This window comes from Crinia signifera, chromosome 3 (genome assembly GCF_055691185.1).
Source record: "Crinia signifera chromosome 3, ASM5569118v1, whole genome shotgun sequence".
NCBI lineage: Eukaryota > Metazoa > Chordata > Amphibia > Anura > Myobatrachidae > Crinia > Crinia signifera.
In genome coordinates, this window is record NC_139219.1 from 19,450,230 (window position 1) to 19,476,968 (window position 26,739).

Sequence of the window (26,739 nt, forward strand, 5' to 3'; positions counted from 1 at the left end):
CTATCCTACCGTCACTTCCTATCACTGCCACCACTCGAGCCGGGGAGACCAACGCCGGAGCAGGAAGTCCTTGAGAGGGCTGCACAAATCGGGAAGACCAGCAGCCGGGGACCCGCTCCAGGTGAGCCGAATCTTGCCCCAAGTGGATTACAAATCCGAACCCTCCTGCCTGGGTCCAATGGAGCCTAAGTATTGAGCAAATCCATCTCCTTTTATCTTGGCTGAATGAGTGAGCACTAAACAGCTTATTTTGAAGTTGCCTGGTCTAAAAAGACTAACCAAATCACAAAGTGTGACTGACTAACCTGCTTACTAACAACTGTCTAATGCTGGATACAATTAAGAGCTCTACTTATTCTTCCTTAAACAAACAGGACACTATGCAAAGCCTCACCATGGGCTAAAAAGAGCCTCTAGGAAACCTAGCTGGGTGATTATAAAAGGTCTATTAGCTGCTATATTATAACCGTGGAGGAGTTTTCTGAATATGCAGTAATGTGTTTTTTAAAAAACAGTTTTTTTCTATACATGTTGTGATAATTATATTCTCTGCCGGACGGTGGTATTATATATTGTATTTATTGTTTTTTTTATATAAAGAGAAGGATATTAAAATAAAATATATTTTGATACTTGAATTGTAGTCCTTAAAGCGCCGCTTACACTGTTAAACACTTCATGGGTATCATAGATATAAAATCATTAATTGTACAGGGATATACCATTTTGTGAATATGGGGGAGAAATACCTCCCAGATGTCCCAATTTGTGTCGTAGGAGGGATAGTTGGGAACTTGCTGCTCTGTACATCGGGAGAGAGGGATGAGGAGTGTGGCCAGCAGCTCACAGAGTGATAGGTAGGGTTGGCCAACGATTATCTATGTTCTTGATACATTGATGGTTGGGACCTAGTGCTCAATGTTTTTGCCATCAATATCAGAAAGTCTTATACTGTAGTTTACAGCCGTCGATGTAGGGCATACCGATGGCGACTTTAAAAAAATATATAGATGCATGGAACCAGAGAGGAGACTGGAGTAATACCAGCGGAGATGCAGCAGACGGAGACTGGGAGGGGTGGGGCGGAGAGAGGGAATGACTCCATCCATCTCACTCTGTCTGTCACATGAGTCCCGCATGCTGATTGGCTAACTGTGGTGTGTGATTGGCGGAAGAGCTTCCCGATTTGCCGCCACTGAGGAAATCTGTGTGGGACATTGCTGGACCTGGGCACCACCACAACACCTTATCCCAGCCTGAGTTACTGCTCCGAGTCGCCAGCGCTGCCCAATGCGGCTTTGCCCTCAACTGTTGCGATGCATGTGCCAGCATTTAGCATCAGCATTTCAACCACCTAGCGCAGACACAGTAGCCAGCCACCGGGGCACAACTGAGTATATGCATTAAAGCAGGCATGTCCAACCTGCGGCCCTCCAGATGTGCTAAAACTACACATCCCAGCATGCCTTGCCACAATTTGGCTATTAGGGAATGCTAGAATGATGGCAATGCATGCTGGGATGTGTAGTTTTAGCACATCTGGAGGGCCGCAGGTTGGACATGCCTGCATTAAAGTTTCTTCTGCGCATACTTGGCAATTCAATGTTGGGTACCATCAATGATAAATGATAGAATGTTTTATAACCATCGATGGTTCCTGGTAAAATTACCATCGATGGTGAATGTGTCTATGGTCATCCCTAGTGATGGCCATGCCCCCGCAGTGATGTAAATGGGGCATTGGTTTGAGATTGTGGCACCTCCCTTCAAGGCTGCGCCGCCCCCTAGCCACAAGGTCAGGCCCCCAAGTTACAAATAATCTCTTCCATATGTTTTTTTCTAGCATGTTACATTTATGTTATTCATTATTATCGTGTTATTTGAAAACATATTTACTAGGTTGGGGGGTCTCCTGGAATATCTACTTCTTCAACTCCACAGTCTCCTTCAACTTTGCTTCCTTCACCGCCCTCTTTGACTCACTTTCTCAGCAGTATGGGGTCAGGCTGACTGGTCTGTGTAACAAAATGATTACTTAACAGTTACTGATAATGTGTCAGTATATTATGTTCGGAAAAAAACAGTAATAAAACAAGACTGGGCAATAGCAGATGGACAAAAAGGGGAAAGGGCCCTTAGGGCCATCTTAACAGCATACAGGGGCAGATTTATTAAGCTTGGTGAAGTGATAAAGTGTCTGGCCAATAAGCTCCTACCTGTCATTTTTAAACCAAGCCTGTAACTTCACAGTTAAGAGCTGTTTGGCCGGTGATAAAAACCAGCCACATTATGACTTCACCGAGCTTAATAAATCCACCCCTGAGCCATCTATAGACCCATTCATGGGAACCAGTTTAGAAAAAAATAACTTGCCCCTCTTGCAGTCCTTTGCAGTTTCTCCACATGCTTCCATACAGTGATTAGCTGTCCACCAATCAGCCACTCACTGTTCGGCTGCATTGTTAGAGGCTGGTGGAGAAGGCTGCCTCACTCTGAGTGTGTGACCACCACCCACCCCTGCTGGGAGGCCCCTAGAATGGTGGACCCCAGCTGCCTATATGCTAAGAAGGCTCGGAGAGCATTTTAGACAGTCATACTTCTTTCACACCAGAAATGCAGGGACAAACCCGGGAATTCAGTTCCCGGGACAAACAGGGACATTCCCGGGTTTGGACCCATTCACACCAGAAATGTCCCTGCATTTTCTGGTGTGTGAAGGGGGCGGGAAGGAGGCCGGCAGGAGGTAGGGAGGAGGTGGGCAGTTGGCGGGATGACGTTGGGCAGTCGGCGGGATGGCGGCGGAGGTGGGGAGAATACTCACCCCGGTTGCTGGTCCTCCGCACAGGCCAGGGATCCACACAGGCGGCGGCGCAAATGACGGGACAGGCGGCGGATGAAGATGACGCAGCTCTCCGGCGTCCTCACTGCCGCCGGAGAGTGAGGACTGCTGCATACCCAGTAATGTGTTTGCATTTATCTCCCTGCATGCTGTAACATAATGAGGGGTCAGGGATGCTGTATCAGCTAATGCACGTACTGCCAATTATACTCTGTTGGTTCTACAGTAAAGAACGGCAGGGACAGACGATTAATACTGTATATAACTACAGCCAGTGGTGGTTTTTTACCTATGGGCTGCAGGGCTGCAGCCCCCAAGGTAAAATGTGTGAAGCCAGATGCCTCAGACTGCTCTGGCTTCCCTGTGACTGGCAGTGACTTCCTACTGGATGTCCGACCTGCCAGTCACCAAGGCAGTCCCATTGGGAGGTGTTCCCTCTGTCCCTGATGCCTCTATGGGCTGCTGCACAATACTGCATAGGGGTTGGACTCACGACTGTGAATATGCATCTATGGTCTGCTCCCGAAGCAGCCCATAGAGGCTGGGGGCCAGAGCATGCGCAGTACCACAGAATTTCTGCGCTTGCGCCGGTCCCGTGGCAGAGGTTGGAACTGGCAGTGGGAACCAGCAGGCGGTGGCGGGGACCGGCAGCAGGTACCAGCAGGTGGCGGCGGGGACCAGCAGTGGGGCCCCCCTCCTCCGCAAAGGTAAGAGCCAGTATTGGCTACAGTAATTGCTAATCACAGGGATATACAGTATCCCCTAGGGTAATTGGGCCCATATAAAACATACAGGCCTCTTTCTAAAACAGCCCCTTGTTGACAGAACTACTGTAGGGCTGTTTCCACACCTCTGGGAGGTGATTGTGGGGTAATATTTAGAAATCGCTTACTCCTGTAGCCACCTGTGAAAGTGGACAGTCCATGGACTACAGAAGCCATAGCATCGGTGTAGTCCGCTATCACACTTGGTTATTTGAACATGCTCAGTAATGGCTGCACTCTTATTGGTCAGAGTGTGAGAAAAGTCACTCTAGAAGTAACCCATCAACTTTCTAAACAACCAGTGAATTCATCTCACCTTATGGGTCCGTATGTATGCCACCTGAATTGGTCGGAGGTGCGGGTCTCTGGCCGAACTCTGATGTTTTTGTGCCAATCGTTTACAAGGCAAAACCACGGCTTGTAAATAATTGCCGCTTTAAAAAAAACATCTAAGCCAAAAGTTTTGTATTGAGAATTTTTTTTAAGTAAATTGTGTTTATACAGTATGCATCTTTGGGGTTATTTATGTGGTGAGGGACAGGATTCACTTCAGTTTGTCCACATATTTAAAGATGGGAAGCTATAGGCACTAGTGTTGCCGATTATACTGGCCAATTTGAATTTGAAGTGATCCTGAACCACCAACCAGAGGCACCCCTGCAAGTGTACAAGTGTCCCAAGGCACCCCAGGGTGCCCCATGCCTTATCAGACCCCACTACTACCTGACCCCGTGCCTTTTCATCCTCTATCATCGCATGACCCCAAACCTTTTCATACTTTATCACCTGACCCCATGACTCCTCATGCTCTACTATCACCTGACCCCACGCCTCTTCATCCTCTATCATCTGACCCCATGACTCTTCATCCTCTACTATCACCTGACCCCACAACTCTTCATCCTCTATCACCTGACCCCACGCCTCTTCATCCTCTATCATCGCCTGACCCCAAACCTCTTCATACTTTATCAACTGACCCCATGACTCCTCATGCTCTACTATCACCTGACCCCACGCCTCTTCATCCTCTATCACCTGGTCCCAGGACTCTTCATCCTCTACTATCACCTGACCCCACAACTCTTCATCCTCTATCACCTGGTCCCATGTCTCTTCATCCTCTATCACCTGCTCCCAGGACTCTTCATCCTCTACTATCACCTGACCCCACAACTCTTCATCCTATATCACCTAGTCCCAGGACTCTTCATCCTCTACTATCACCTGACCCCATGTCTCCTCATCCTCTACTATCACCTGACCCCACAACTCTTCATCGTCTATCACCTGGTCCCACAACTCTTCATCCTCTATCACCTGGTCCCAGGACTCTTCATCCTCTATCACCTGACCCCACAACTCTTCATCCTATATCACCTGACCCCATGACTCTTCATCCTCTATCACCTGACCCCAGGACTCTTCATCCTCTATCACCTGTCCCCACAACTCTTCATCCTATATCACCTGGTCCCAGGACTCTTCATCCTCTACTATCACCTGACCCCACAACTCTTCATCCTCTATCAACTGGTCCCATGTCTCTTCATCCTCTATCACCTGACCCCACAACTCTTCATCCTCTATCCCCTGGTCCCAGGACTCTTCATCCTCTATCACCTGACCCAACGTCTCTTCATCCTCTATCACCTGACCCCACGTCTCTTCATCCTCTTATCACCTGACCCCACGCCTCTTCATCCTCTATCACCTGACCCCACAACTCTTCATCCTCTATCACCTGGTTCCAGGACTCTTCATCCTCTATCACCTGGTTCCAGGACTCTTCATCCTCTACTATCACCTGACCCCACGCCTCTTCATCCTCTACTATCACCTGACCCCACGCCTCTTCATCCTCTACTATCACCTGACCCCACGCCTCTTCATCCTCTATCACCTGACCCCACGCCTCTTCATCCTCTATCACCTGGTCCCAGGACTCTTCATCCACTACTATCACCTGACCCCACAACTCTTCATCCTCTACTATCACCTGACCCCATGGCTCTTCATCCTCTATCACCTGACCCCATGACTCTTCATCCTCTATCACCTGACCCCAAGACTCTTCATCCTCTATCAACTGACCCCATGTCTTTTCATCCTCTAACACCTGACCCCATGACTCTTCATCCTCTATCAACTGACCCCAAGACTCTTCATCCTCTACTATCACCTGACCCCACGCCTCTTCATCCTCTATCACCTGACCCCATGACTCTTCATCCTCTACTATCACCTGACCCCATGGCTCTTCATCCTCTATCACCTGACCCCACGCCTCTTCATCCTCTATCACCTGACCCCACGCTTCTTCATCCTCTATCACCTGACCCCACGTCTCTTCATCCTCTATCACCTGACCCCATGCCTCTTCATCCTCTACTATCACCTGACCCCATGACTCTCCATCCTATTACTATCAACCGACCATAACAAATAATGTAGGGGACATTAATATAGTACTTTGGAATCTTTGAGGAAGGGGGCCCCAAATCGGTGTGTCTTGCTTAGGGCCCCATAAGGTCCACCTCTGTAGAGACCAGACTATTAGATGCTTCCTGCTGAATACAGAGATTATTTGAAAGCCAACACCAGGCCGGTTGCTAATTTATAAAGATCGTCCGCACTAATCCCGTGGTAAAAGTCATCAGAATTCTGCAATAAAAACAAATCGCTGTTGTTTATATTTCTACTTAGCGTCTCTCAAGGTTATTTTCTGTAGACAACAAATAAATAGGATTTCTTCCCCAAAACCACCATCATGTGGATGCTACCTTGACAACACATTTATCACGCACGACGCCATATCACAACCGGCGTTAGAGATTTCTGCTTGCCACTGTCAGCTGCATCTTCTGTCTTGGAAAGCAATAAGGAGAAACTTCTGGATAGTTCCGCTCTGCTATTCCTAAATAATATTCTAAGTGCAGCCTGACTAGAACACAGGAACCCACAAAGCTCATTAGCGAGCAGTAGAAGCCAGTCTCGGAGTGTGAGGTTTTGTTTTGCATGAAGCCTCAGAAACGCGGTCGGCGGAGACAAATTGAGATAAGATAGAGTTGAGATTTTCTCTTTAGCATCGCTTCCAAAACCACACTGGCCAGAAGCCGCTGCCCTTCTGCCCCCTGGTTCGCCGGCGACAGCCGCACGTGTACATTCTCATTGATCAGCGTTTCATTTAGAAAATTGCCCCAAGCCAGAGCTGGAACTAAACTCGCAGACACAGACATTACTCTTCCTGTCTGAGATCCATTTTTAAAATTCTACAGCAGTTCCCAGCAAGGTAAAAAGTGAGACAGGAATAAAATAAAAACAGAGCAGGACGAGCGTGGAAAGACGGTGATGAACGGCCTCTTCGGACGCGTCCTGCCCATACCCACTAGTGCAATCATGGAGTAATATACGGCGGGCTCTCTCCTCGCAACGGAATTGTTTTCTCAGCCCAAGAGCACGTTTCCGGAACTTCGGGAATTGTAATTACTTACTACTATTTATCCGTTCACCATTAGTCAAAAACATGGTGCACCCACCGAATGTATCCCTTTCCTGATAACTGATTAAAATAGTTTTTGGGGAGGTTAAGGATCAAAGTGTCGACAGTGTCTAAGTCAACAATCAATAGGTCAACATTCACAAGGCCGACAATGGAAAAGGGTCATTGCTGAAAAGGTGAACAAGATTTTTTTAAATGTTTGGGTATCAGTGTTGACACTCGGGCAAGAGGATCAAATGGTGGAATAGAAAGCCACGCTGGGTCCCGGTAATGTGGGCGAGAACATGACTATAAAATGGTTGTGGCGACACCCGTTCATAATAAAATATTTAAAAAAGTGCTCGCCTGTGCACTCCACACGGCGGGGTTGTGATCTCTCCAGTTTAACACAATGGGGCAGGGGGAGCTCGGTGGGTTGGCACCCGCTTCCTACCTTACTAATCAGGAACCAGGTCCCTCTTTGCCAGCCAGTGTCTTTGCTTTCTCTGTGCAGCACCATCTTCCCGAAGATAGGACTAGGAAGACGGCACCGGACGAAGCTCACGTATATTCAGGGAAGATATGGACATGGGCCCCGGCGTGCCCTACTAGGAGCCTGGGGCCATTTAAATAGCACCGCACACCCTTCCATTCCAATATCACTGACCACAAATCAGCGTATCCCGCCATGTTTTACTGTTCCCAGTTGAGGTCCATGTGAATGATAAAGTTTGAAAAATGTCAACAAGAATAAAAAAATTGGGGAACATTCATGTCAACCGTTTAATGTTTCGACCATTGATTGCCACATGCGACCCGCCAAGGTGCACACTATTGGGGTTAATGGTGCTGTTGGTGCCGATGGGTGTGATAACCTGGGTTTGCAGTATGACCTGTTGGTGGTGTGGTGGTGAATCCGCTGATGTCTGATATAATACCTCCAGTGTTATCCTGTCTGATATAATGCCTCCAGTGTGATCCTGTCTGATATAACACCTCCAGTGTGATCCCGTCTGATATAACACCTCCAGTGTGATCCCGTCTGATATAACACCTCCAGTGTGATCCTGTCTGATGTAGCACCTCCAGTGTGATCCTGTCTGATATAACGCCTCCAGTGTGATCCCGTCTGATGTAACACCTCCAGTGTGATCCTGTCTGATATAATACCTCCAGTGTGATCCTGTCTGATATAACACCTCCAGTGTGATCCTGTCTGATATAATACCTCCAGTGTGATCCTGTCTGATAAAACACCTCCAGTGTGATCCTGTCTGATGTAATACCTCCTGTGTGATCCCATCTGATATAATACCTCCAGTGTGATCCTGTCTGATATAATACCTCCAGTGTGATCCTGTCTGATAAAACACCTCCAGTGTGATCCTGTCTGATGTAATACCTCCTGTGTGATCCCGTCTTATATAACACCTCCAGTCTTATCCCGTCTGATATAACAGTGTGTGATCCTGTCTGATATAATACCTCCAGTGTGATCCCGTCTGATATAACACCTCCAGTGTGATCCCTTCTGATATAACACCTCCAGTGTGATCCTGTCTGATATAACACCTCCAGTGTGATCCCGTCTGATATAACACCTCCAGTGTGATCCCGTCTGATATAACACCTGCAGTGTGATCCGTCTGATATAACACCTCCAGTGTGATCCCATCTGATATAACACCTCCAGTCAGGGCCGGTGCAAGGCAGTTTGGCACCCTAGGCAAAACTTCTAATAATGCGCCCCCCCCCCCCCCCCCTCCCCCTACCCAGTTTTGTTAGGAATAAAGTATATATATATATATATATATATGTTTCTGTGCGGGCACCCGGTGCGCAGCAATGTACTTCAAAGTATCCCTCACACACCTGTACCCCTGTCCTGCACGCTGCTGTTTCCCTTACTCACATGTAACCAGGCCCTGCACCCAGCCTCATCCCTAACACATGTTCCCCAGCCCTGCACCTCCCCCAAACCACATGTTCCATCCCCAGCCCTGCAACACACATGTCCCCCAGCCCTGCACTTTACCCAACACACGTCCCCCAGCCCTGCACTTTACCCAACACACATGTTCCCCAGCCCTGCACCTCCCCCAAAACACGTTTCCCAGCCCTGCAACACACATGTCGCCCAGCCCTGCACTTTACCCAACACACATGTTCCCCAGCCCTGCACCTCACCCAAAACACATGTTCCCCAGCCCTGCACCTCCACCAAAACACGTTCCCCAGCCCTGCAACATACGTCACCCAGACCTGCACTTTACCCAACACAGATGTTCCCCAGCCCTGCACCTCACCCAAAACACATGTTCCCCAGCCCTGCACCTCCCCCAAAACACGTTCCCCAGCACTGCAACACACATGTCACCCAGACCTGCACTTTACCCAACACACATGTTCTCCAGCCCTGCACCTCCCCCAAAACACATGTTCCCCAGCCCTGCACCTCCCCCAAATCACATGTTCCCCAGCCCTGCACCTCCCCCAACTCACATGTCTCCCAGCCCTGCACCTCCCCCAAATCACATGTTCCCCAGAGCTGCAACACACATGTCCCCAGCCCTGCACTTCAACGAACACACATGTTCCCCAGCCCTGCACCTCCCCCAACTCACATGTCTCCCAGCCCTGCACCTCCCCCAAATCACATGTTCCCCAGAGCTGCAACACACAAGTCCCCCAGCCCTGCACTTCAACCAACACACATGTTCCCCAGCCCTGCACCTCCCCCAACTCACATGTCTCCCAGCCCTGCACCTCCCCCAAATCACATGTTCCCCAGAGCTGCAACACACATGTCCCCAGCCCTGCACTTCCCCCAACTCACATGTAAAACCATCCCTGCACCTCCCCTCCCTCAAATACATAAAGTATGTGCCAGTCACCTTTGCTGTATGTCTGGATGATCTGGCTGCTGGCAGGATCAGATCTTGTGCTGGAGGGGGCGGAGCTACCAGACGATCTCTGTGAAGAGCAGCAGCAGCCAGGAAGCAGAAGAGCAGGGACACAAGCCTCATAACTGCCGGCTGCTGCTGGAAGCTGAGCCCAGCAATCACCCACAGAATGCAGTACCTGCTCCCAGGCCTGGGTAACAGCATTCCAATGTGCAAAATGTGCTGGGGGAAGTGTCAGACACCCCTACAATGCACGAAGACCAGTAAAATACTTAATTTACATGATCATGGTACTGGGGCGCCCTCTAGTGGCCAGCGCCCTAGGCAGCTGCCTAAAGCTGCGTAGTGGTAGCTCCGGCCCTGCCTCCAGTGTGATCCTGTCTGATATAACACCTCCAGTGTGATCCTGTCTGATATAACACCTCCAGTTTGATCCTGTCTGATATAACACCTCCAGTGTGATCCCTTCTGATATAACACCTCCAGTGTGATCCCGTCTGATATAATACCTCCAGTGTGATCCCGTCTGATATAATACCTCCAGTGTGATCCCGTCTGATATAACACCTGCAGTGTGATCCCGTCTGATATAACACCTCCAATGTGATCCCGTCTGATATAACACCTCCAATGTGATCCCGTCTGATATAATACCTCCAGTGTGATCCCGTCTGATATAACACCTGCAGTGTGATCCCGTCTGATATAACACCTCCAATGTGATCCCGTCTGATATAACACCTCCAATGTGATCCCGTCTGATATAACACCTCCAGTGTGATCCCGTCTGATATAACACCTCCAGTGTGATCCTGTCTGATATAACACCTCCAGTGTGATCCCGTCTGATATAATACCTCCAGTGTGATCCCGTCTGATATAACACCTGCAGTGTGATCCCGTCTGATATAACACCTCCAATGTGATCCCGTCTGATATAACACCTCCAATGTGATCCCGTCTGATATAATACCTCCAGTGTGATCCCGTCTGATATAACACCTCCAGTGTGATCCGTCTGATATAATACCTCCAGTGTGATCCCGTCTGATATAACAACTCCAGTGTGATCCTGTCTGATATAACACCTCCAGTGTGATCCTGTCTGATATAACACCTCCAGTCTTATCCCGTCTGATATAACAGTGTGATCCTGTCTGATATAATACCTCCAGTGTGATCCCGTCTGATATAACACCTCCAGTGTGATCCCGTCTGATATAATACCTCCAGTGTGATCCCGTCTGATATAACACCTCCAGTGTGATCCTGTCTGATATAACACCTCCAGTGTGATCCTGTCTGATATAACACCTCCAGTGTGATCCTGTCTGATATAACACCTCCAGTGTGATCCTGTCTGATATAACACCTCCAGTGTGATCCTGTCTGATATAACACCTCCAGTGTGATCCTGTCTGATATAACACCTCCAGTGTGATCCCGTCTGTTATAATACCTCCAGTGTGATCCTGTCTGATATAACACCTGCAGTGTGATCCCGTCTGATATAACACCTCCAGTTTGATCCTGTCTGATATAACACCTCCAGTGTGATCCCATCTGTTATAATACCTCCAGTGTGATCCCGTCTGATATAATACCTCCAGTGTGATCCCGTCTGATATAACACCTCCAGTGTGATCCTGTCTGATGTAACACCTCCTGTGTGATCCTGTCTGATATAACACCTCCAGTGTGATCCTGTCTGATATAACACCTCCAGTGTGATCCCGTCTGTTATAATACCTCCAGTGTGATCCCGTCTGATATAATACCTCCAGTGTGATCCCGTCTGATATAACACCTCCAGTGTGATCCTGTCTGATGTAACACCTCCAGTGTGATCCTGTCTGATATAACACCTCCAGTGTGATCCCGTCTGATGTAATACCTCCAGTGTGATCCTGTCTGATATAACACCTCCAGTGTGATCCTGTCTGATATATCACCTCCAGTGTGATCCTGTCTGATGTAACACCTCCAGTGTGATCCTGTCTGATATAACACCTCCAGTGTGATCCTGTCTGATATACCACCTACAGTAGGACATAAACCACATTACCCTGTGTGAGATGTTATTAGTTTTTGGTGTCAGCAGTGTTCGGATGTAATTAAACGCCGCGACCGGCAGAACGTTCTCCGATTCTGCGGTTATTTCAGGAGTAATAGTCCAGTCCTGGCGGGCAGAGCGGCTGCTGGAGAAATACACTACAGCAGCAGACTGAAATTTACACCCTTGTAGTTGTGGATTTCGCTATGTTTCCAGCTATTTGATGTGAATGTAACGCTGTCTGGAAATTCAGTCCTGTTTATTATGTTGTAAACCCTCATCGTGCACTGAAGAAATATGTGATTTCATGGGGAAGGAGCCTGTCTGGCACACAGCGGCCTTCTCTGAGCATTTACGCTGCCAGCAGTAACCGGGGTGGAGCGCGGCCCGAGGTAGTCAGTCTGGCTGTAAGGAGATACATAAATATAGTAATGCATCTATAAAGCTGGTCAGTGGCTGACATAATGGAAAAGGATAAATTCTAGAAATTCAGATAAAGATAAAGAAAGTTCAATCTACTGATATTGATAATCATATGCAGCAGACTTATGACCAGGACGGGAACAGTGGCTGTAGCTGGGCATCAGCTTGGGCACAGGCAGGAGCGGGTGAAGCTCCAGCTCCAGGCCTTCAGGTAATAATACAGGCCTATCGTCATGACAACATAGCCACACAGTAATTGCAAATCTCTTTATCTCACAGAATCCTGCAATTTGTTCTACTTTTATGTATTAAGGGAGACAATGGGGCTCAAAGTGTAAGGAGTGTGCTGCTACCCACAAGGTACAGACCACACCCACACATAGGACACACCCACACATCACTGACCACACCTACACAGCATTGGCCATGCCCACATCCTGTTATAGTTATAAGATGCCATGTGTGAGCCTGGGCTATTTTGGAAGTTTGGAGAAAATAGTAAATTGTGTATAAAGATTAGATCTGGAGGAAATGGTACTGTATTACTAGTGTGTATCAGAGATGATTCACAGTTGTAAGACCCCCAACCAACACCTTCCAGAGGTTGCTCTGAAACCAATTTTTTTTTGGTGTTTTCATGTTCCTCATTTGAAGCGCATAATTCTATTGTCATCTTACATTTATACCATCTTTGCCCACACTCCTGGAACGAAAATCAGGTAGCACCCCTGATCCACTGGAAAGGTTGCCAAGCCTCAGGGTCCCCTGCACACAGCCCCCCACTTATAGAGCACAAGGAGGCGAGAGCCGAGGGGAACCCATTGGCGCGATTTGTGCTGAATTGCATCATCATAGCCCCTATATTTATTGGCCCTGTATAGTGTGGGCGGAGCCATGGTGATGTGACCATGCCCCTTAACCTACCCTCTAATGCCAACCACGCTACCCCCTCCAAGATGTATGAGGGGGTAGCATGTATGTATGATTTATACTAGAGATGTGCAGGCTCTGATTTACTCTGATTTCAAAGCAGGATCTTATTGGCTATCAACTGTCAACAACTGTCGTGTGATTTGGGATAGCCAATAAGATCCTGCTTTGAAATCAGAGTAAATCAGAACCTGCACATCTCTAATTTATACTATTATGTTTTATTATTATACTATTATTTATACTCCCTGGGAATTGTTTTGCAGCTTTAGGTATTTATGTAGCTATGTGGAGTATTTAAGTAGCTATGTGGAGTATTTAAGTAGCTATGTGGAGTATTTATGTAGCTATGTGGAGTATTTATGTAGCTATGTGGAGTATTTATGTAGCTATGTGGAGTACAGTATTTATGTATCTATGTAGAGTATTTATGTAGAGTGCCTTAAACATGTAGTGAAAACATGCAGATAAACAAGACCTATTTTATTTTAGATCTTTAAAATTACTTTCCTGAAATTGAGTAATAAAATAAAATCTGAATATGTATTATTAAAGGCCGATAAGTGATTTCACTAATAATATAGTATTTGGTTCTAAAGTGACCTGCAGAAAAATCGGTACTTGTGTACTTTCACGGCTCCCACGATGTGCATCGTACAGTGAAAAATCGCATCGCATCATGCGATCGCATGCGATCTGATGCGATGTGATGTCATTTTTCACTGAAATTATGGACATGAGTTGACAACATGTAAAATGCACCCCAAATGTAATTTTTCACACTGTACCACCCCCACCATCAACGCCAAACCGAAGCGTGGCGAGCGCAGCGAGCCCGCGAGGGGCGGCGGTACGCGTCCTACGACCTTTTCATACCCCCCACTATCCACGTCGGCGTGGAGTTGAGAATAGAAAGTGTGGCGAGCGCAGCGAGCCACCGAGCCCGAAGCGTGGCTTGCGCAGCGAGCCCCGCGAGGGGACACGGATACCTGTGAAGCCCGCGAGGGGACACGGATACCTGTGAAGGTATCCGTGGCCCCTCGCGGGGCTCGCTGCGCTCGCCACGCTTCGGGCTCGGTGGCTCGCTGCGCTCGCCACACTTTCTATTCTCATCTCCACTCCGACGTGGATAGTGGGGGTATGAAAAGGTCGTAGGACACATACCGCCGCCCCTCGCGGGCTTGCTGCGCTCGCCACGCTTCGGGTTGGCGTTGATAGTGGGGGTGGTACAGTGTGAAAAATGACATTTGGGGTGCATTTTACATGATGTCAACTCATGTCCATAATTTCTGTGAAAAATGACATCGCATCGCATGAGATTTTATAAAAAATGCACTAAAACGCGTGAAAATCGCATCGCATGCCACTACATATGGCATGCAATGGTATGCGATGGGAGCCGTGAAAGTACACAAGTACCGAAAAATCAATTAAATGTACTGTAACTTCTTGAAAGTATCTGACTTGTGCTGCACTCTCAAAATTCTGACTGTTACTATGGAATTGGGACCGTCCCCCCTAAAGTACCAATATTTGGGGATATGTGTTACATACAGGATGCAGTCTCCATGTTGACAATAGACGGTTGGGAATGTTTGGATGGAGGGTGGGCACATGAAGAGGTTATCAAGGTTTGGATCAAGGGATCTGTCAGAGTAAGGAGTTGGAATGTTTTGATTAAGGGGTTGAGGTATTTAGATGAAGAGCAGGGGATATTTGTATGAAATGGTAGGGGAGCCTTGGGAGAAGGGATTGAATAAACTTGGATGAAGGGATAAAGCAGATGAAGGGGTTAGTTTGCTCGGAAGAAGGAGTTTGGGTGTCTTAATAAAGGATTTGGGATATATGGATAAAGGGATGGGTGGTTGGATAAAGAGGTAGGGGAGGTTTGGATAAAATAATTACGTAGATTTAGATGAAGGGATTGAGCAAGTGGGAGGATCAGGGAGGTGTGAATGAAGGAAGTTTGGGTGAAAGGGGTGGGCAGAGAAGGCAATGTGGACCTACTGTATTTATGAAGGGTAGAGCAGGTTTAATTAAACATGAATATAATTAGAGTGATGTTACTGTAATTTTAAGTTAAATTCAAAATTACAATTACAACAGTAGGAGTTATCTCTATTGTTCAGTGCTATATTACCATAACAATGGCTTTGTATTTTAAATGCAATTGTTTTTGATATAATAATATGTCAATGAATTAATATGCTAATAATATGATGCAACAAATAGATACAGTACAACTAGGAGGGAACTTTCCTATCAACAGTTAATCAGTAAATCACTTTTACAATTCGACACTCAATGTAATTTCAATGGCTTAGACTCATTTGCAGAAGATAAATATCAGGAAATTTTAATACACTATGGTGTTGCATCGCACCAATTAGCATAAGAGTTAATCCCTAAGTTATTTAACCTTTCAGCAATATGTACCATGGCTGCGTATGAGTTTTAATTATCATCTAGTCTACAGTATGATCCATATAGGGAAGATTTCTGGTCCTCTTCTGAGCTTTAACCTCTTAACTTGCTAATACAGGTTGAGTATCCCTTATCCAAAATGCTCGGGACCACGAACATTTTGGATAAGGGATTTTTCCTGACTTTGGAATATTTTTTTCCCATACTTACCTGGCCCACTGGTGGTGCCCCGATGGTCCATTGACGTCTACGGTGTCCCCTGGCATCCATCAGGATCCTCTTCAGCAGCATCTCCGGTCCAAGTGGTGCATTGCGCCATTGTTTTTAACTATTGAAGTCTTGTATTTGCCACCAGTGGTTGCTATTAGTGTCTGCCATTCATGGAAAAACAATTGAGCTCGGTGATAAGCCATTGATGGTTGCAGACCATAAATGAATGACGGGTACCGTCATTACTGCTGATATACAGTATAGAGAAATTGATACTTATCGATAATCATTGAAGGTACTGGAGGCCAGAGCACTGCTGCTTATACAATAAGTCCCCCACGGCTGCCTGCTCCTGTCTTCAGAGGTCATGCTGGGATTTGTAGTAGTCCAGAAACTAACAGGTTCAAATTGTACTGTTCCTCTGCACAGCAATACCTGGGCTCTTTTCTTGGATTAAAAAAGATTTTTTTTTCTTGGATTAAAAACATTGGGGATATACCTTTTTTATCAACCTGGTGTCCTGGTCCCTTTTGATAACATCACACACTTGAGCCTCTTTTGGATAAAGAAACCGCTATGGGCGTTTGCCCCCTATTAGAAGGGTGAGTAAGGTGCGCAAAAGTATATATGGTACCTGAACCACTTGGTTAAGTGCATAATTTGTCGCACTTTATTACATTGAGTTTTCTCTTACGTTTTATGCACACTGGAATACTGGAGGTATCGGGCCAGTAGTGGTACATACCAGTCTTCAAAGTTATCCAAACTAGCTGAATTTATGAGGAGGAGACATAAAGAAACCTTTATAGGTTTGAAAATCCCAGATCACATCGTGAGTAGGGGTACGCCCTTCTTTAAAGAAACCTCTATATGTGTTTTTCACCTTTACCAAAACGTAAGTGAGGTACGCTGTCAAAAGTTACTATTTTTGTCCAGCTCCTCACTCACCTAAAGAAAGTATAAAAATATGGTCACTTTTCAATACTAGACACTATCTATATCTTTCTCATTTTCGAGCACATTTGAAAATATTCCGGTTCCACTATATACAAGGAATTATTCACTGATTAATGAAGAGTGGGGTTCCCTGAGACTGTACCAAAGAAACCTTGATGCGAGGGATACTACCTTAACCAACGTGAGTTCTGGTACGCCTCATGAAACTACACCTACTGTCACATTTTTGAAACACTACGTATTTGTTTTGTCTGATCAAGAGACAACCACATAATTATTATTTTTTATTTTTTATGTTTATTCTTTTCTTGAACATCACGACCTGTTTGAGAAACGACCTCACTTCGATAAAGGAGAAGTTTGAAAGTATTTACTTGAAGTATACTATTGCGCCTTTTGTCTATATCCCATTTCTTTTCCATCTAGAGAAAAAAACTTTGGTACTTGTGTAGTTTCACGGCGGCAGGCTACGCTACATTTTCAGCATAGGCTAAGCTACGTTGTCAGCGTAGCCCAACGGCTGCTTAACGTAGTCAGTGTAGTGTCCCCGTCAGGCAGCGTAGTCACCGTACTGTTCCCAGGAGCTAAAGCTCTATCCCCGGTGTGCCTGGCAAGCCTAGTGAGCGCCTCTCACACATCGCCGGTAACCGCCAGATCCCCTGTACTGGCGGATGCCAGCGGAGAGGCGATCATGCGGGCGCCAGGGGAGAGGCACTCCATTTGCCTGAGACACACGAGCGTCTCAGATGCTTGTGCGTCTCAGTAATTCTTGCGGCAGGGTACAGCAACCCTGCCTGTGTCCACTTCAGGGAGATGGGGTTCGGTAGCACATGTGTCTCATGCACAATAAAGGACGCATTTGCCATTTTTCCATGTTGGCAAATGCTTCCTTTTCAAACCCACACTATCCATGCCAACCCGAAGCATGGTGAGCACAGTGAGCCCCGCGAGGGGACGTGATACAAGTCCTCCCAACCTGTTCATACCCCCACTATCCCCACTGGCGTGGAGTTGATTCTAGAAAGTGTGGAGAGTGCAGCCAGCCACTGAGCCCGAAGCGTGGCATCACAATTTATAAAATCACCTCCACACCGACGTGGATAGTGGGGGTACGAACAGGTCGGGAGGACACGTAACACATCCCCTCACTGGGCTAGCTGTGCTCGCCATGCTTCGGGCTGCCATGGATAGTAGGGGTGTTTCAGGAACACATTCACACCTGTCATGTCATCCATCTTAAACAATAATGATGACACGTGTTACCTGCGCTAACTACGTAAGCTCCGGCTAGCCACGAACGTACTGACTACCCTGACTACACGCTAACTGCGTAACACTGACTACGCTAACTACGCAAGCTCCGGCTAGCCAAGAACGTACTAACTACCCTGACTACACGCTAACTGCGTAATGCTGACTGACTACGCTAACTACGTAAGCTCCGGCTAGCCAAGAACGTACTGACTACGCTGACTACACGCTAACTGCGTAACACGGACTACACTAACTACGTAAGCTCCGGCTAGCCACGAACGTACTGACTACACTGACTACATGCTAACTGCATAATGCTAACTGACTACGCTGACTACACGCTAACTGCGTAACACTGACTACGCTAACTACGTAAGCTCCGGATAGCCACGAACGTACTGACTACACTGACTACATGCTAACTGCATAATGCTAACTGACTACGCTGACTACACGCTAACTGCGTAACACTGACTACGCTAACTACGTAAGCTCCGGCTAGCCGCGAACGTACTGACTACGCTGACTACACGCTAACTGCGTAACACTGACTATGCTAACTACGTAAGCTCCGGCTAGCCACGAACGTACTGACTACGCTGACTACACGCTAACTGCGTAACACTGACTACGCTAACTACGTAAGCTCCGGCTAGCTACGAACATACTGACTACGCTGACTACACGCTAACTGCGTAACACTGACTACGCTAACTATGAAAGCTCCGGCTAGCTACGAACATACTGACTACGCTGACTACACGCTAACTGAGTAACACTGACTACGCTAAATACGTAAGCTCCGGCTAGCCACAAACGTACTGACTACGCTGACTACACGCTAACTGCGTAACACTTACTACGCTAACTACGTAAGCTCCGGCTAGCTACGAACATACTGACTACGCTGACTACATGCTAACTGCGTAACACTGACTACGCTAACTACGTAAGCTCTGGCTAGCCACGAACGTACTGACTACCCTGACTACACGCTAACTACGTAAGCTCCGGCTAGCCACGAATGTACTGACTACCCTGACTACATGCTAACTGCGTAACACTGACTACGCTAACTACGTAAGCTCCGGCTAGCCACGAACGTACTGACTACGCTGACTACACGCTAACTGCGTAATGCTAACTGACTACGCTAACTACGTAAGCTCCGGCTAGCCACGAACGTACTTACTACGCTGACTGCAGGAACACGACGCTGATACTGACAGGGACGCTGACTACAATAACTACGCTGGCCGCGGGAACACTACGCTGATTCTGACACGGACACTACGCAACTGCTGCCGTGAAACTACACAAGTACCAAAACTTTTTTTCATACACACATATAACTAACGATCATCTTCTTTGTCTGTTCAGTTGTATCCTCACTACTTTGCTTGAACATTAGATGGGGGAAAGTGTGAAGGTTTGTAGCAAACAAGAGACCTATCTCTGCTAGTCTACCTGGGTCCCAGTGCTCATAGGGGGGTATACAGGTTACAGATACAATATATCTTCACCTGTCATGGTAAGTTCTAAGATATGCAGAACATGAAAGCAGTGTCAGATCTCTCCATAATCCATACAACGTTTCTGTAATGCGGCAACATCTAACATCACCTCTGTGCAATGACTTTAGTGTATTCTTGCCGTAGAACTATATTTTTACTGAGCATCCTTTGAAGGAGGGTATTTTGTATGTTGCTATTGTAAGGAGGTATTGGACATCAATAGTATATTGAATTCTTCTCATTGCATACTGGCCCCGAAATCTAATGTCAAGCGAAGCGTCAATCCATATTTATGAAGAGGGTTAGGAGCTAATATTGTCTTATCACTTCATCACTGACATCCGTTACACCACAAAAACAAACAAGTTTATAGTCTTTCACTGAAAACAGTGGCGGTTCTTACCTCTTTGGCTGCCATGTTGCCACTGGTACCTGCTTGTCCCAGCCGCTGCCTGCTGGTCCACGTGGCTGGTCCACACCCCAGTCATAGTCACGGGACTGGAGCATGCACAGTAGCTTCTTCAGTACTGCGCATGTGCTGGTCCCCCAGTCTCTTTGGGCTGCTTCGGCTGCAGTCCATAGAAGTATATTCATGGCCTGGGTCCAGTGCATATGCAGTATCATCGTTGGTACTGCATATACACAAAACCCATTTTTATGGGCTGCCACCACAACAGCCCATAGCGGCATCCGGGAGGGAGGGAACACCCAACGGGACTGCCTTGGGTGACTGGCCGGTTAGACTTGCAAATGGGAAGTCAGTCACAGTTAAGGTCCTTCTAGAGCAGGAGTCAGGGAACTTTTTTACCATTTACCCCAAAATATACTCCGACGATACCCCCTGATTGCAGGCGGCATGGATAGAGTACCTTGGCACGTGCACAGTGTACCGATAAATGCTCAGCATTGGCATTGGGTACAAATCTGAATCAAGATCTAGGTCTTTGGAAGTCGGTTTAATACCTCTGTCACATTTACAGTAACCTTCCAACATACGGTGGATGAAACCATTTTGTGTGTTCAAAATTTTTTATCCTATCAACGAACATCAAAAGGACTTTGGGAGTGTGGGCGGGTCCATGTGATGTCATAATATTATGAGATCAGTGTGCAGTGCTCCTCTGGGAACTTTTAGGATGGTCAGGATATGAGGCCACCTGGGACCTGCTGGGCCCTAGGCAGACGCCTAGGTTGCCTTGTGGAATATACTCGTCTGATACACAGTGCTTCTGCCAGGTGATCGGGAACACGTGACCTAATAATACGTGAGGACCAAGTTTGGGCACCACTACTGTACCCAATGTAGAGAAGAAGGGAGCCACGGGTCCTCAGTACCAGTCATGCGCCGCTCATCGTGAGATTCCATCGGAAAACCGACGCTTGTATTTGTATCTCTATAGAGATGAGTAAAAACATTCCCGCTCCGACAGTAAGTTCATTAATACCGTGACCTTTACAGATTCTTCAATAATTTCCCTTTCGTATCCGTCTGCAGCTACAGTACAATCAAGGCAATGAATTAATGGGTGTAAAGATGGATCATCAGATCTGAGTGACAATGAGAAAGTACAAGATATTCTTAGTTTGCTCAGAAAAGAAAAATGTAAATGATTGATTAAAACATTTAAATTTATGTACAAGTCAATAGTGCGACATCAGGGATGTATCTGAACACTTCATTAGTAGCTGATGTGTCCTTGCTGATCAACATCTGTCCCTTCTTGTACCTGTCTGTGCCGCAGCCGGCGGGATGCTAATTAGCAGGAGAGACGCTTAAAACATAGCTTTTTTTTTTGTAGATTTGATGCGGGAATAAGACTGATGTTAAGGTCACGGCGCTGATGAAAAGGGGACTATTCATGTAGGCTGTCCACAAGATGCAGCGTACAAGGGCTATATTACATGCTTGGAGAAGGTGCAGAAAACATCACAGGAGAGATCATTTTGTCATTTTAATATAGTTATCTTCTGTTGAAATATCCACAGTTCCATCTCGGAAGAAGATGCAACAGCACAATTCAATGAGCTGTCCGTACACACTGTCCTGGAGACATAACCAGTGCGCTAGTTATAACCTAAGCGGGGAGGAATTGGGTAAATCAGTACTCGAAAAGGATCTAGGAGTCCAAATAGACAACAAACTGGGGTGTAGCTCTCAATGTAATATAGCAACAAAAAAGGCCAACAAAATTCTAGTATATATTAAAAGGGGCATGGAAACTAGGGACTCAGAAGTAATTATGCCACTGTACAAAGCATTGGTTATACCGCACCTTGAATACCGAGTACTATTCTGGGCCCCACACTATAAAAAGGACATCAAAAAATCCAAAGAAGAGCAACAAAGCTAATTAGGGGAATGGAGAATTTAAGCTACGAGGAGAGATTAAGCAATTTGGGACTATTTACGTTTAAGGGGGGACATGCTCAACATGTATAAATATATCAGGGGCCAACATAAGCAACTGTCAAACACCCTTTTTACTGCAAGAAAGGAATCTAGGACGAGAGGGCACAAGTTTAGATTAGAAGAAAAAAGATTTTGTGTAGCCAGAAGAAAAAAATTCTTTACAGTCAGAGCAGTCAAACTTTGGAACTCTCTTTCTGGAGAAGTGGTGTCGGCAGACACTATAAATACGTTTAAAATAAGGTTGGATAAACATTTATTGGTTAAAAACATCCATGGGTACAAATAAGAAGCATAATCTGTCTTTAAAATATCAGAACCTACTATACAAGGGATAAACTATTATAAACATAGGTTGAAATAGATGGACGCAAGTCTTTATTCAGCCTCACCTACTATGTAACTGAGCGATGCGGTGGAGGTCGGTGCGATGTATCGTTCCTGCATATAAAAACAGCTGCTGAGTCATCCTATAGGGCAAGGGTCCTCAAACTGTTTTGTTTAGGGACCCCATCAGACAATATAAATAATTACAGGACTCCAGCAAGTTACTGCAGAAGGTCATCACATCACATGTGTGCTGCATTGTGGGGCACAGAGTGATGGGAGGAGTACTAATATACCATAACCCATCACACGTGTATGTATGTATGTGTGTGTGTGTGTGGGGGCGGGGGGGGGACTAGCAAAGGGCAAATCCATCCTGCCGCACTCCGGTTAACACTCAGCAATGTGTCCACAGCGAAGCGATATCACATAGACAGCAGCTCCCTGGATGTGCAGGCCAGGTGAATGCTGGCTATGTTTCTGGTGGCAGCGGCTGTGTGTGATGTCATGCAACCCCCGGAGCGGTACACTTCCGGGCCACTCTCAGAGAATGTAGCGTTCCGCCCTGCAAAGCCACATCGTAGGCTGCCACTCCTGCCAACGACCCCCCTTAGAACTAAAACCGCGATCGCCTGGTGATTACCGAAAGTGTGGTTTTCAGCCTTTAGCACTTGGGTCTGATTCAGGCCCCATATCTGAATGATATACAGATGGAGCCGCTCTCATCTGAGCGACTTCCTGCTCGCCGACCGCCGATGGCCATCCGCCAAATGCCGCTGAATGAAGCACGCGCACGCCGAGACGCTCACATGCCCCATTCTCTGCAATTCACATGAGACACTTGCACCTACACGTCCGCACCATGGCCACCGGATCACCATCCGTCAAATACCTGCCGATAGTGCACCGGCGGCAATACAGAGAGCAGATCAATCTGTATCGTCCGATTGATCGCCTAGTGTGCACCTGGCTTTACATAATTTAACAATCCTGCTGCTGTGTTGTTTTTCAACATTTTTGTTTATATTCAGATGGAGCCCTCCTCAGCTAGCCTTCTCTGGAGAGCCATGGCTCACCAAGGCCTATTGTTCTCAGCTGCAATATAATACATAGAACAATACAGTAGGGGATTAGCGTAGGATTAAGTCCGATAGCTCTGGCTCACTTAGGGCAGGATGTACTATGGGGAAAATGCGGTAAAACCCCCGTTTTACCGCATTTTCCTATGTACTATTACCCGGCTGCACTGATTTTGCCGGCCAGGGTATCACCACCCTTTGGGTGGCGATACCCAATAGAAGCCTATGGGCTTCTTTTCGCTGCCCGCCGCCGACCCCCCCTCCCCTCCCCTCCCCTCCCCCTCCCTTGGGCTTACCTTCTTGCAGGTCCTCCTGGACCCGGAAGGTAAGCCCTTCCTCCCCCTAGCAACGCAGCCGGACGTTCTACAGGCTGCAGGGGGAGGAGGAGGCTCCGGGGACAGCCTGCTTAGCTGACCCCGGCGTGAAGGCAGCAGGAGGCGGCAGGGAGGAGACGGAGACCCCCTGCACACCACAGTACAGGTATCGCGGGGGTCTCCATTACCGCACCGCGATGCCAGCCGCATATGTTAGTACATATGCGCTGGCATCGCGGCGGGCGGGCAGCGATGTGTATTAATACATCCCGCCCTTAATCCTATTAAAGGGGTAGATGAGGATGGCTCTATCTCTAGCACTAATTAAATTCATTACGATTTGCAGTTGGGCACACAATAATAAAACGAGGCTGGGGAACAGACAGATGGGAAATAGGGCGCTGCATGCAGATTTATACTCTCCTGGCATTTAATACTTGCTCCATCTAATATGTTGTACCAACCAGATTGCAAGAGTACAGTAAAAAGTACTTGGTGGATTTACATCCTCCAGTCACACAGCATTGTTGGTCTAGGGTCAGAAGGCTGTGTGAGCATAGTGAGAACACATGTAACTTTTGTGTGAGCTGTGTAAAGAGGAGGTCAGGGGTTAAAGTGAGGGGGAACTGGGGGGAACTGAGTTCCACCACCTCTAATGGTAGGGGGAACTGAGTTCCACCTCTACCACAGCCCTAAACAGTAATTCCAACAGAAAGCCTGTCCCGGGGGTTCCTTCTTCTGACTTGGCATATGTAATGTAAAGTTAAGATGAACAATTGTGGACATTATGTGTATAAGAGGCATTACTGTGTGATTTAATATGAATCAAGGGCACTACATGCGGTGTAATGTGTATACGAGTGTGCTAATAAGTATTGTGGGACCATTATCCCTTTATGGGTGGTAGGGCACAAACTCCCTGGCACTGGTCTAGGCTCTGCCTAATGGAGAAGGGGGGGGGGGTGTCAGTGTTAGGGGAACGGAGTTCCACCACCTCACCATGAGCACTTTAAGCCCTGGAGGCGGTGATTGGTAAGCATACTGTAGCTTATGAAGGTTATGTGGGTTGATCAGGGAACAGCTGCTTGAAGAAGTGAGTATTCATGAAGACCACAAAGGTTTTAAGGTTAAAGTCCTGTTGTGCGAGGAAGGGCATGGCACAGAATGGCGACAACACAGTACAACTCCTGTAAGCATCAGTGGTAGGAGGTAATACGTGTCACATCATGGCAGGCAAAGGAATTCATCCCAGGACCACCGCAAGGTATAAGCACACTGGGCAGCACACTGGGCAGCTGCCCAGGGAGCCATGATTTTAAGGGCCTTAGAGCAGGGCAGGGCTAGCCACCCGGACAGTGAATGACTGTGAGCATTCTGATTGGTGTATGCTTGGAGCTATCCACCAGTCACAGTGATGACAGCCCTTCATTGTATAGAAACATGTGGAGAGGCAGCGCTGGAACACAGGATGGGTAAGGTAAGGTTCTGGTGAATGGTTGTGTAGGAGGCTCAGTGCCTACAAAGACGGCCATGATTCGTACTAAGACCTAGAAGGCAGGCATGGAAAATAGGAATGAATGTAACAAGCAGAAGAGGATGAAAGGATTTTGATAAAGCCTGAATATGGGGAACAAAGATCTTTCTGAGCCTAGGATAACACTGAGGCAGGGAGCTGGAGGGGTGAGGTTTATTGTCATGTTGTCAGTAGAGATGTCAGGTCCTTGCCTTCTATTAGCTGGCAGGAATATCATTAACTCTGCTTCCAAAGTTTCAGTTTGAAGTGGTGACACCGCATCCTACAAGATATTGCTACAGCAGGATTTAAAAGGCACACTAACATGAAACAGACTGGCACATTACACATTCCGGGCTGTGCGGTAGCAGACTGGATAGGAGGCATTAACACAGCACCCAGTCATGCTGATAGTACTTTAGCGTGCCACAGAGATTCATGGAAACACGCCATATTCTGTTGCTGAGATTTTGCACAACATTGGGCTTGATGCACAAACGGCAGATGCTATTTGTGTGCGGAACACAAGCTGCAGTTGCAGGGGTCCGGCACTCTGGACGAGCTGGCAAATGCCGAGCTGAGGTGCCTTCCTGGAATTTAGATATGCACCATTGATCCCTGGGGTGTGGATGCACAACAGGAAAGAATAGGCGGCACTCACCAGTCTTTGTAAAATAAGTGCACATTATATTTTAAATATTAAAGCATAAATGCATAGATAAAAGTCATCAGGACGACTGGCAAAAACAAAAAAGAATAGTGCATAAGTTGAGCTTTAAGTACATGCAAGCGTGCAAGTTAGCGTGTCTGACACTGGGAGGCAGGCCGTGCTTCTGGAGGCGGGGCGGGTCAAGGCGGTTTCCCGGCAACAAGTGCAGCGTCTCGTTACCTAGCAACTACACCGGTGCACTGTTCCGCTACTCAGTGATATATATGTTTGTGTTAATATAAGAGATACAATTTGTATCATACATGTATGTGTCAAATCAACATTGCTACAAGTTCTCTAAAAAAAAATTACAATTCAGTCTGGTTTAAATGTTTAAATTAATTGTCATTTTTGTTTTTATTCAAAAATGGTCTGTATTGAATTTTGAACGATGTTAATGTTCTCATTATAAAGTGATTCACCATTGGATCTGCTACTAGCGCTAGGGCTGTTGAGCCTGACTAGACAATGAACCTGAAAGGGTTAAGAGAGATAAAGTGGAGATGATAATCACAGCAACCAATCAGCTTGTCGATATAATTTATCTAGCACAGTCTAGACCAAGGATGGCCAAACTGGTCCTCAAGATCTACAAACAGTCCAAGTTTTTCAGAAAACCTAGCTGTGACACAGATGCT